Below are 11,806 nucleotides of genomic sequence, written 5' to 3' on the forward strand. Positions count from 1 at the left end.
AAAAAAAAAAAAAAAAAAAAGTCTCAGCTATCCAACTACCCACTAGTCCGGGTGGATCAGGCCTATAATTCCAGCACTTTGGGAGGCCAAGGCGGGTGGGTCACTTAAATACAGCAGTTTTGAGACCAGCCCGGCCAACATGGCGAAATTCTGTCTCTACCAAAAATACAAAAATTAGCCGGGTGTGGTGGTGTGTGCCTGTAATTCCAGATACTCAGGAGGCTGAGGCAAGAGAATTGCTTGAACCCGGGAGGTGAAGGTTGCAGTGAGCCAAGATTGTGCCACTGCACTCCAGCCTGGGTGACAGAGCAAGAATCCCTCTCAAAAAAAAAAAAAAAGTCTCAGGTGGGCTGGGTGTGGTGGCTCATGCCTGTAATCCCAGCACTTTGGGAGGCGGAGGCGGATGGATCATGAGCTCAAGAGTTCGAGCCCAGCCTGGCCAACATGGTGAAACCCTGTCTCTACTAAAAATACAAAAATTAGCTAGGCATGGTGGCGCGTGCCTGTAATCCCAGCTGATCAGGAGGCTGAAGTAGGAGAATCGCTTGAATCAGGGAGTCAAGAGGTTGCAGTGAGCCGAGATGGCGCCACGGCACTCCAGTCTGGCGACAGAGACTGTGTCTCAAAAAAAGTCTCAGATATCCAGTGCTATGAAGAAAACAAGGTAAAGAGATGTAGGGGAGAAGGAGACAACAGTAAATTGGGTGGTTAAATAAGGCTTTTATGAAGAACAACATTTAACCTGAAGTCCTTTAAATGGCCCTACATGATCTACTTTCCTATCCAATTTACATATACCTTCTAACATATTTTGTCTAAACTGGGCATGTAGTCCCAGCTACTCAGGAGGCTAAGGAAGTAGGAGAATCCTTTGAGCCTGGGAATTCAAGGCTGCAGTGAGCTGAAATTGCACCACTGCACTCCAGCCTGAGCTAGAGTAAGCCTCTGTCTCCAAACAAACATATTTTGTCATTCCTTGTTTATTAGGATTATTGTTTTTTGTGTGTCCTCACAAAGAAAAGGGAATTTTGATTGCTTTGTTTATTGGTAACAAAAACTGGTACATTGTATGTGCTCATTATGGGTTGAATAAATAAATTTGGAGCCTACTGAGCAAGCGGAAAGTAGTAAGAGATGTCAGAGAGGCAGCCAGGGGGCAGAGGAGGCAGGAATTTTATTAATAGATCTTATGGGAAGGCATTGAAAGTTTTTTTTTTTTTTTTTTTTTTTTTTTTTTGAGAGAGTCTTGCTATGTTGCCAGGCTGGAGTGCAGTAGTGTGATCTCAGCTCATTGCAGCCTCCACCTCCTGGGTTCAAGCGATTCTCGTGCTAGAGCCTCTCCTTTAGCTGAGATTATAAGCGTCTGCCACCACACCTGGGTTAAGTTTTTGTATTTTTAGCTCAGGTGTCCGTCAGGTGGTGTGGCTCTTGCCTGCAATTCCAGGACTTTGGGAGGCTGAGGTGGGCGGATTGCTTGAGGTTAGGAGTTTGAGACTAGCCTGGCCAACATGGTGAAAACTTAGCCAGGTGTGGTGGTTTGTGCCTGTAATCCCAGCTACTCGGGAGGCTGAGGCAGGAGAATCACTTGAACCTGGGCAGAAGTTGCAGTGAGCCGAGATCATGCCACTGCACTCCAGCCTGGGTGATGGAGTGAGGCTCTGTCTCGAAAAAAAGAAAGAGAAAGAAAGAGAGAGAGAGAGAGTAAGGGAAGAAAGGGAAGAAAGGGAGGGAAGAAAGGAAGGAAGGAAAGGAAAGGAAAGGAAAGGAAGGAAGGGAACCAAATGGAAGTCTTAGAACTGAAAAATACGGTAAGCGAATTTAAAAACTCAGTGGATGGGTTCAACAACAGAATGGAGGTGACATTTTTCCCAACAGAAGCTGGAAGGAAAAAAGACATGGAAGTGACAGAGGAGAAAAAAAAAAAACTGAATTGGAGGATAGAACAACAGAAATTAGGCCAGGCATGGTGGCTCACACCTCTTATCCCAGCACTTTGGGAGGCCAAGGGGGGCAGATTGCCTGAGCTCAGGAGTTCGAGACCAGCCTGGGCAACATGGTGAAACCCTGTCTCTCTCTACTAAAAATAAAAAAAAATTAGCCAGGCATGGTATCGCATGCCTGTAATCCCAGCCACCCGCCACTTGGGAGGCTGAGGCAGGACAATCACTTGAACCTGGGAGGCAGAGGTTGCAATGAGCTAAGATGGCACCACTGTACTCCAGCTTGGGCAAGAGAGCGAGACTCTGTCTCCAAAGCAAACAAACAAACAAAACCCAGAACAATAGAAATTACCCAGTCTGAATAAGAAAGAGAAAATAGACTGAAAACAAAATGAAAAAACAGAGCCTTGTGTACCTGTGGAAATACCACAAAAGATCTCATATTTGTGTCATCAGGGTTCCAGGTGGAGAGGATAAAGAGGGCCAGGTTGAAAAGGTAATTGAAATGAAATAATGGCTGGATACTTGCCAACTCTGGCAAGAAAAATCTGTAGATTCGAGAAGCTGAGCAAGCACCACACAGAATAAACCCACAGAAATCCATGCCACAACACATCACAAACTTCCGAAAACCAAAGAGAGAAGAAATGTTGAAAGCAGCAAGAGAAAACAACACCTTACCTAAAGAGGAAAAATTTGAATGGCAGATTTCTCACCACAAACCACAGAGGCCAGCAGAAGTGGCAAAATGTTTTTCATGCAAAAAGCAAATACAAAAAAAGCACCTGTCAACCCAGAATACTATACATGGTGAAAATATCCTTCAGGAATCAAGGGGGAATCAAGGGGAATCAAGACATTCTCAGAAGGAAAACTAAGAGTTTGTTACCATTAGGCCTTCCCCTAGAAAGAAGACAATAAAACAAGCACCTTGGAAAATTAGAAAGAACAAACACAGTAAGAAAAAATATGGGCAAATATAATAAGTTTTTCTTCTCCTTTTGAGCAAAAATAAATTTTTTTGGAGATGGCGTCTTGCTCTGTTGTCCAGGCTAGAGGGCAGTGGCAGGATCTCAGCTCACTACAACTTCCGCCTCCTGTGTTCAAGCAATTCTCATGCCTCAGCCTCCCAGGTAGCTGGGATTACAGGCATGTGCCACCATACCCAGCTAATTTTTGTATTTTTTTCTTTAGTGGAGATGGGGTTTCACCATGTTGGCCAGGCTGGTCTCAAACTTCTTTTTTTTTTTTTTTAGATGGAGTTTCGCTCTTGTTACCCAGGCTGGAGTGCAATGGCGCGATCTCGGCTCACCGCAACCTCCGCCTCCTGGGTTCAAGCAATTCTCCTGCCTCAGCCTCCTGAGTAGCTGGGATTACAGACACGTGCCACCATGCCCAGCTAATTTTTTTTTGTATTTTTAGTAGAGACGGGGTTTCACCATGTTGACCAGGATGGTCTCGATCTCTTGACCTCGTGATCCACCCGCCTCGGCCTCCCAAAGTGCTGGGATTACAGGCTTGAGCCACCGCGCCCGGCTGGTCTCAAACTTCTGATCTCAAGTGATCTGCTCGCCTTGGCCTCCCAAAGTTCTGGGATTACAGGCATGAGCCATTGCACCCTGCCTGAAGGAAAAATTATAGCATTATCTAAGATAGTCCTAAATCTATATGGAGAACATATTTTAAACAATTATCTCATAAACTGGGGGTGAAGGGACACAGAGGGAGGTAAGGTTTCTATATTTCACTCAAACTGGTAAAATGACATTAGTAGACTGTCATAAGTCATGTATATGAGAGCAGCCCCTTAAAAAGCTATGCAAAGAGACACAATCAGAAAAGAAACACTATAGATAAATCAAAATGGAACTCTAAAAAATGTTAAACCCACAGAAAGGCAGAAAAACATAGAAAACAAAACATAAAATGAGGTGGGGCACCTGTAATTCCAGCACTTTGGGAGGCCAAGGCGAGAGGATCCCTTGAACCCAGGAGCCGGAGACCAGCTTTGGCAACATAATGAGACATCTCTACAAAAATACGCGCACCCGCACACGCACGCGCGTGCACACACACACACACACACACACACACAAAACTGTACTCTCAACTACTTGGGAGGCTGAGGCAGGAGGATGGCTTGAGCCCACCAATGTCAAGACTGCAATAAGCTGCAATTTTGGCACTAGACTCCAGTGTAAGTGATACAGTGAGACCTTGTCTCAAAAAGAATTATTTCAACCTAAGAAAGCTGATTAGAAAAATAGAAAAAATGGGCCGGGTGCGGTGGCTCACGTGTGTAATCCCAGCACTTTGGGAGGCCAAGGCGGGTGGATCACCTGAGGTTGGGAGTTTGAGACCAGCCTCACTAACATGGAGAAACCCTGTCTCTACTAAAAATGCAGAATTATCTGGGCATGGTGGCTCATGCCTGTAATCCCAGCAACTCGGGAGGCTGAGGCAGGTGAATTGCTTGAACCCAGGAGGTGGAGGTTGCGGTAAGCTGAGATTGTGCCATTGCACTCCAGACTGGGCAACGAGCGAAATTGCATCTCAAAAAAATAAATAATACATTGTTTTATAAGTAATCAAGATAATTTAACATATGCAGGAAGATGTGCCTAGGCTATATGCAAATACTACACCTTTTTTTTTTTTTTTTTTTTGAGACGGAGTTTTGCTCTTGTTACCCAGGCTTGAGTGCAATGGTGCGATCTCAGCTCACCGCAACCTCCGCCTCCTGGGTTCAGACAATTCTCCTGCCTCAGCCTCCTGAGCACCCGGGATTACAGGCACGCGCCACCATGCCCAGCTAATTTTTTGTATTTTTAGTAGAGATGGGGTTTCACCATGTTGACCAGGATGGTCTTGATCTCTTGACCTCCTGATCCACCTGCCTCAGCCTCCCAAAGTGCTGGGATTACAGGCTTGAGCCACCGCGCCCGGCCCAATACTACACCTTTTTTTTTTTTTTTTTTTTTTTTTTTTTTTTTTTTTTTGAGACGGAGTTTCGCCCTTGTTACCCAGGCTGGAGTGCAATGGCGCGATCTCGGCTCACCGCAACCTCCGCCTCCTGGGCTCAGGCAATTCTCCTGCCTCAGACTCCTGAGTAGCTAGGATTACAGGCACGTGCCACCATGCCCAGCTAATTTTTTGCACTTTTAGTAGAGATGGGGTTTCACCATGTTGACCAGGATGGTCTTGATCTCTTGACCTCGTGATCCACCCGCCTCGGCCTCCCAAAGTGCTGGGATTACAGGCTTGAGCCACCGCGCCCGGCAATACTACACCTTTTAATCTCAGGGAGTGAACATCCGGGATTTTGGTATTCGTGGGGGATCCTGGAGCCAATCCCCCATAGATACCAAGGGACAACTGTACTTAATGGTGAAATGCTGAGTGCTTTCTCCTAAAATTGGGAACAAGGCAAGAATAGCCACTCTCATCACTGTTTCACTCTCATTCAATATAGCTCTGGAACTTCTAGCCCGTGCAACAAGACAGGAAAAAAAAAAAAAAAGGAAGTAGCTGGACACCATGGCTGACACCTGCTATCCCAGCATTTCGGCGGACTGAGGCAGGCCAATTATCTGAGGTCAGGAGTTCCAGACCAGACTGGCCAACATGGTGAGACCCCGTCTCTACCAAAAATACAAAAATTAGCCAGACGTGGTGGCGGGCATCTGTAACCCCAGCTACTTGGGAGGCAGAGGCAGGAGAATTGCTTGAACCCAGGAGGCGGAGCTTGCAGTGAGCTGAGATTGAGCCATTGCACTCTAGCCTGGGCGACAGATCAAGAGTCTGTCTCAAAAAAAAAAAAGTAAAAGGCATACAGATTGGAAAGGAAGAAATAAAACTGTCCTATTTTTAGACCACAAATGGTTTATGTAGAAAATCTCAAGGAATCTAGCAAAACTCTTAGAACTAATAAATGAGTTCAACAAGGTTATAGGATACATGATAAACATACAAAAATCAGTTGTAGCGAGGCGCGGTGGCTCAAGCCTGTAATCCCAGCACTTTGGGAGGCCGAGGCGGGTGAATCACGAGGTCAAGAGATCGAGACCATCCTGGTCAACATGGTGAAACCTCGTCTCTACTAAAAATACAAAAGATTAGCTGGGTATGGTGGTGCGTGCCTGTAATCCCAGCTACTCAGGAGGCTGAGGCAGGAGAATTGCCTGAACCCAGGAGGCGGAGGTTGCAGTGAGCCGAGATCACGCCATTGCACTCCAGCCTGGATAACAGGAGCGAAACTCCATCTCAAAAAAAAAAAAAAATCAATTGTATTTGTGTATACTAGCTATGAACATGTGGACACTGAAATTAAAAAGAATTTGACAGGCTGGGCGCGGTGGCTCAAGCCTGTAATCCCAGCACTTTGGGAGGCCGAGGCGGGTGGATCACGAGGTCGAGAGATCGAGACCATCCTGGTCAACATGGTGAAACCCCGTCTCTACTAAAAATACAAAAAATTAACTGGGCATGGTGGCATGTGCCTGTAATCCCAGCTACTCAGGAGGCTGAGGCAGGAGAATTGCTTGAACCCAGGAGGCGGAGGTTGCGGTGAGCTGAGATCGCACCATTGCACTCCAGCCTGGATAACAAGAGCGAAACTCCGTCAAAAAAAAAAAAAAAAAAAAAAGAAAAAAGAAAAGAAATTGACATTTCCATTCATCCAAAAAGTTAAATATTTAGGTGTAAATCTAACAGACCATAAAATTTGAGACTCTTGTGCTGAAAACTACACAACATTGATAAGAGAAATAAAACAAATACGTATTTTTTTAACTTTATTTTTGCACCATATATTCTATCATAGCAGTAACTTACTTATAAATAAGTAAGATCTTATTTATTTATCATAGCAGTAACTTATCATAGCAGTAACTTACTTATAAATAAGTAAGATCTTATTTATTTTTGAGATGGAGTCTCACTCTGTCACCCAGGCTGGAGTTCAGTGGCACAATCCTGGCTCATTGCAACCTTCGACTCCCTGGTTCAAGCTGTTCTCCTGCCTCAGCCTCCCTAGTAGCTGGGATTACGGGTGCCTACCACTTCGCCCAGCTAATTTTTTGTTATTTTTAGTAGAGACAGGGTTTCACCCTGTTGGCCAGGATGGTCTTGATCTCCTGACCTTGTCATCTGCCCACCTCAGCCTCCCAAAGTGCTGGGATTACAGGCGTGAGCCACCGTGCCTGGCCAATATATGTATATTTTTGAGACACAATCTCCCTTAGCTGCCCAGGCTGGAATGCAGTGGTATGATCTGAGCTCACTGCAGCCTTGGACTCCTGGGCTCAAGAAGTCTTCCTACTTTAGCATCCCAAGTAGCTGGGACTATAGGTGCCTGCCACCATGGCCGGATAATTTTTTGGTATATTTTTGTAGAGATGGGTCTCATCAAGTTGACCAGGCTGGTGTCCAACTCCTGGCCTCAAGAAATCATTGTTCCTCAACCTCCCAAAGTGCTGAGATTACAGGCATGAACCACCATACCTGGTTTAAAAAAATTTTTTTAATAGACATACAGCGTTCATGAGTTGTAAGATTCAACACTGTAAAGATGTCAATTTTCATGAAATTTCAGTGTAACAAAATTCCTATAAAAATCCTAGTCAGTTTTATTTATTTATTTATTTATTTATTTTTATTATTTATTTATTTATTTATTTATTTTTTGAGACGGAGTTTCGCTCTTGTTACCCAGGCTGGAGTGCAATGGCGCAATCTCGGCTCACCACGACCTCTGCCTCCTGGGTTCAGGCAATTCTCCTGCCTCAGCCTCCTGAGTAGCTGGGATTACAGGCACGCGCCACCATGCCCAGCTAATTTTTTGTATTTTTAGTAGAGACGGGGTTTCACCATGTTGACCAGGATGGTCTCGATCTCTCGACCTCGTGATCCACCCGCCTCGGCCTCCCAAAATGCTGGGATTACAAGCTTGAGCCACCGCGCCCGGCCCCAGTTTTTTTTATTTATAGACAAAATTATTATTTTCTTTTTTGATACAGAGTCTTGCTCTGTCACCCTGGCTGGAGTGCAGTGTTGTGATCTTGGCTCACTGCAACCTCTACCTCTCAGGTTCAAGTGATTCTCCTGCCCTCAGCCTCCCAAGTAGCTGAGATTATAGGCACCCACCACCATGCCTGGCTAATTTTTGTATTTTTTTTAGTAGAGATGGGGGTTTCACATGTTGGCCAGGCTGGTCTCAAACTCCTGACCTCAGGTGATCTGCCTGCCTTGGCCTCCCAAAGTGCTGGGATTATGGGCGTGAGCCACCCAGCCTGGCCTATTCTAAAATTTATATTAAAAAGCAAAGGAATTAGAATAGCTAAGACAATTTTGAAGAGGAAGAATAGAGTGTGAGGAATCTCTTTAACTGTTTTCTTTCTTTTTGAGTCGGACTCTCACTCTGTCACCAGGAGCCAGGCTGGAGTGCAGTGGCGCGACCTCAGCTCACTGCAACCTCCGCCTCCCCGGTTCAAGCAATTCTCCTGCCTCAGGCTCCTGAGTAGCTGGAACTACAGGCGAGTGCCACCATGCCCAGCTAATTTTCTTTTTTGTATTTTTAGTAGAGATGGGGTTTCACCATGTTGGCCAGGATGGTCTCAATCTCTTGACCTCGTGATCCGCCATTTTAAACAAATGGTGCTGGAGCAATGGAATATCTATCGGCGGCAAACAAAAAACAAAACAAAAAACTCTCGATCTGTCATGTCTCACATATTATACAAAAATTAACCTGTATCATGAACTTAAACCTAAAACATAAAACTATAAAACTTTTAGAATGAGGCCGGGCTCGGTGGCTCAAGCCTGTAATCCCAGCACTTTGGGAGGCCAAGGTGGGTGGATCACGAGGTCAAGAGATCGAGACCATCCTTGTCAACATGGTGAAACCCCGTCTCTACTAAAAATACAAAACATTAGCTGGGCATGGTGGCGCGTGCCTGTAGTCCCAGCTACTCGGGAGGCTGAGGCAGGAGAATTAATTGCCTGAACCCAGGAGGCGGAGGTTGCGGTGAGCCAAGATCGCGCCATTGCACTCCAGCCTGGGTAACAAGAGCGAAACTCCATCTCACACACACAAAAAAACAAAGATTTTAGAATGAAGGCCATGTGGAATGGCTCACCCCTGTAATCCTAGCACTTTGGGAGGCCAAGGTGGGTGGATCATGAGGTCAGGAGATGAGACCATCCTGGCCAACTTGGTGAAACCCCATCTCTACTGAAATACAAAAAATTAGCTAATTAGCTGGTCTCTTGCAGTAAAACAAAGAAAAAAAATTAGCTCCTCGTTGGGGTGCGCACCTGTAATCCCAGCTACTCAGCAGGCTGAGGCAGGGAATCGCTAGAACCTGGGAGGCAGAGATCACAGCACTGCACTCCACCCCGGTGACAGAGTGAAACTCCAAAAAGAAAATGCAAAAATGAAGCACCTCAATGATAGACTAATAACACCAAATTCAGCTTTTGTGAATCTTATCTGCAGATATGTACAGACCACATTCTAACATTGACTTCTTCCTCAACAGAAATACATGAGCCAGTGCCTTACTGGAAATGATCTGCGTGTTTGTTTTTTTAAAAATAGAGATGGGGTTTCACCATGTTGGTCAGGCTGGTCTTGAACTCCTGACCTCAGGTGATTCACCTGCCTCGGTCTCCCAAAGTGTTGGGATTAACAGGCGTGAGCCACTGCACCCAGCCTGATTTTCTTGTTTAAAGAACTGGTGTATATAGGTACATCTTGAATGTTCTGCTTTCCTTACCCTTAGGCCTGTACCTCACCTCAGGCTTCAATTTCATTGTTTCCTTGCTACTTAATATCTTGAAATCTGGTATGAAACTATTGCATGATCCCTGCATCTCTGCTTGTGCATATATCATAGTTCTCTTATAATGAGTGTGCATAGATCTATTTCATTTGAGGTAATCAAAGTTTAAATAATATATTGGATCATTAAGAGTAAAATATAACTTTAAATGCAAAAAAAAAAAACAACCCCAAAAAACAACAAAAATAAACTTTTAGAATGAAAGGAGAAAATCTGCAGGATCTAGGGCCAGACAGAATTCTTAGATTTGACATCAATAGCATTATCTAGGAATGGAACAATTGATAAATTGAACATTAGAATTTAAAACTTTTGGCCGGGCGCGGTGGCTCAAGCTTATAATCCCAGCACTTTGGGAGGCCGAGGCGGGTGGATCATGAGGTTGAGAGATCGAGACCATCCTGGTCAACATGGTGAAACCCCGTCTCTACTAAAAATACAAAAAATTAGCTGGGCATGGTGGCACGTGCCTGTAATCCCAGCTACTCAGGAGGCTGAGGCAGGAGAATTGCCTGAACCCGGGAGGCGGAGGTTGCGGTGAGCCGAGATTGCGCCATTGCACTCCAGCCTGGGTAACAAGAGCGAAACTCAATCTCAAAAAAAAAAAAGAATTTAAAACTTTTGTTCTGTGAAAGGGCCTGTTAAAAGGATGAACAGACAGCTACAGAGTGGGAGAAAGCATTTGCAAACCACCTGTCTGACAAAGTGCTAAGAGATGGAATATATAAAGAAAGAATTCTTAGCTGGGTGTGGTGGCTCACACTTGTAATCCCAGCACTTTGGGAAGCCAAGGCGGGCGGATCACAAGGTCAGGAGTTTGAGACCAGTCTGGCCAACATAGGGAAACCCCTTCTCTACAAGTTAGCCAGGCATGGTGGCATGTGCCTGTAATCCCAGCTACTCAGGAGGCTGAGACAGGAGAATTGCTTGACCCTGGGAGGTGGAGATTACAGTGAGCCGAGATGGCGACATTGCACTCCAGCCATCTCGAAACAAAGGGAGACTCCATCACACACAGACACAAAAAGAAAGAATTCTTAAAACTCAGCTGTCCAAAAACAATCCAATTAGAACATAAACAAGTGGCATGAAAAGATATTTCACTGGAGAGGATATACTAAGATTGACTTCTGCCTTGACAAATGACAAGGAAGCAGAAGAAGAGATGTTCGGCACCATTTACCAAAAGAGAAATGCAAATTAAAACCAGAATGAGATATCACGACCCATCAGAATGGTCAAAAACAAAAAACAAAAAACTGTGACAACACCAAATGCTGGTGAGAATGTGGAAAAACGAAGTCACTCATACATTGCAGGTGGAAATGCAAAAATGGCACAGTCACTTTGGAAAAAGTTTGGCAGTATCTTTTTTTTTTTTTCTTACTGAGTTTCACTTTCGTTGCCCAAGCAATGGTGCAATCTGCCTCCTGGGTTCAAGTGACTCTCCTGCCTCTGCCTCCCAAGTAGCTGGGATTACAGGCATGCGCTACCACACTTGGCTAAATTTTTTGTATTTAGCAGAGACAGGGTTTCATCCTCACTGAATTCCTCATCAGATGCCATTTTAAGTTGAGTCTATTTGCAGGAACATGCAGAGAAAGACAAAAAAAAAAAAAAAAAAAAAAAAAGACAGGTTTTCAGCATGTTGGTCAGGCTAGTCTCGAACTCCTGATCTCAGGTGATCCACCCACCTCAGCCTCCCAAAGTGCTGGGATTAAAGGAGTACACCACCATGCCTGGTTGCTGTATTTTTTTATTTTTTTTATTTTTTTTTTGAGATAAGGTAATTACTTTTGTTGCCCAGGCTGGAGTGCAGTGTTGTGATCTCAGGTCATTGCAGCCATGACCTCCCCAGGCTCAAGCAATCCTCCCACCTCAGCCTCCAGAGTAGCTGGGGCTACAGGTGTGCACCACAACGCCTGGCTAATTTTTGATTTTTAGAAGAGACGGGGGTTTCACCATGTTGGCCAGGCTGGTCTTGACCTCCTGGCCTCAATTGATCCACCCACCTCAGCCTCC

The sequence above is a fragment of the Saimiri boliviensis genome, chromosome 21 (assembly GCF_048565385.1).
Source record: "Saimiri boliviensis isolate mSaiBol1 chromosome 21, mSaiBol1.pri, whole genome shotgun sequence".
Lineage (NCBI taxonomy): Eukaryota > Metazoa > Chordata > Mammalia > Primates > Cebidae > Saimiri > Saimiri boliviensis.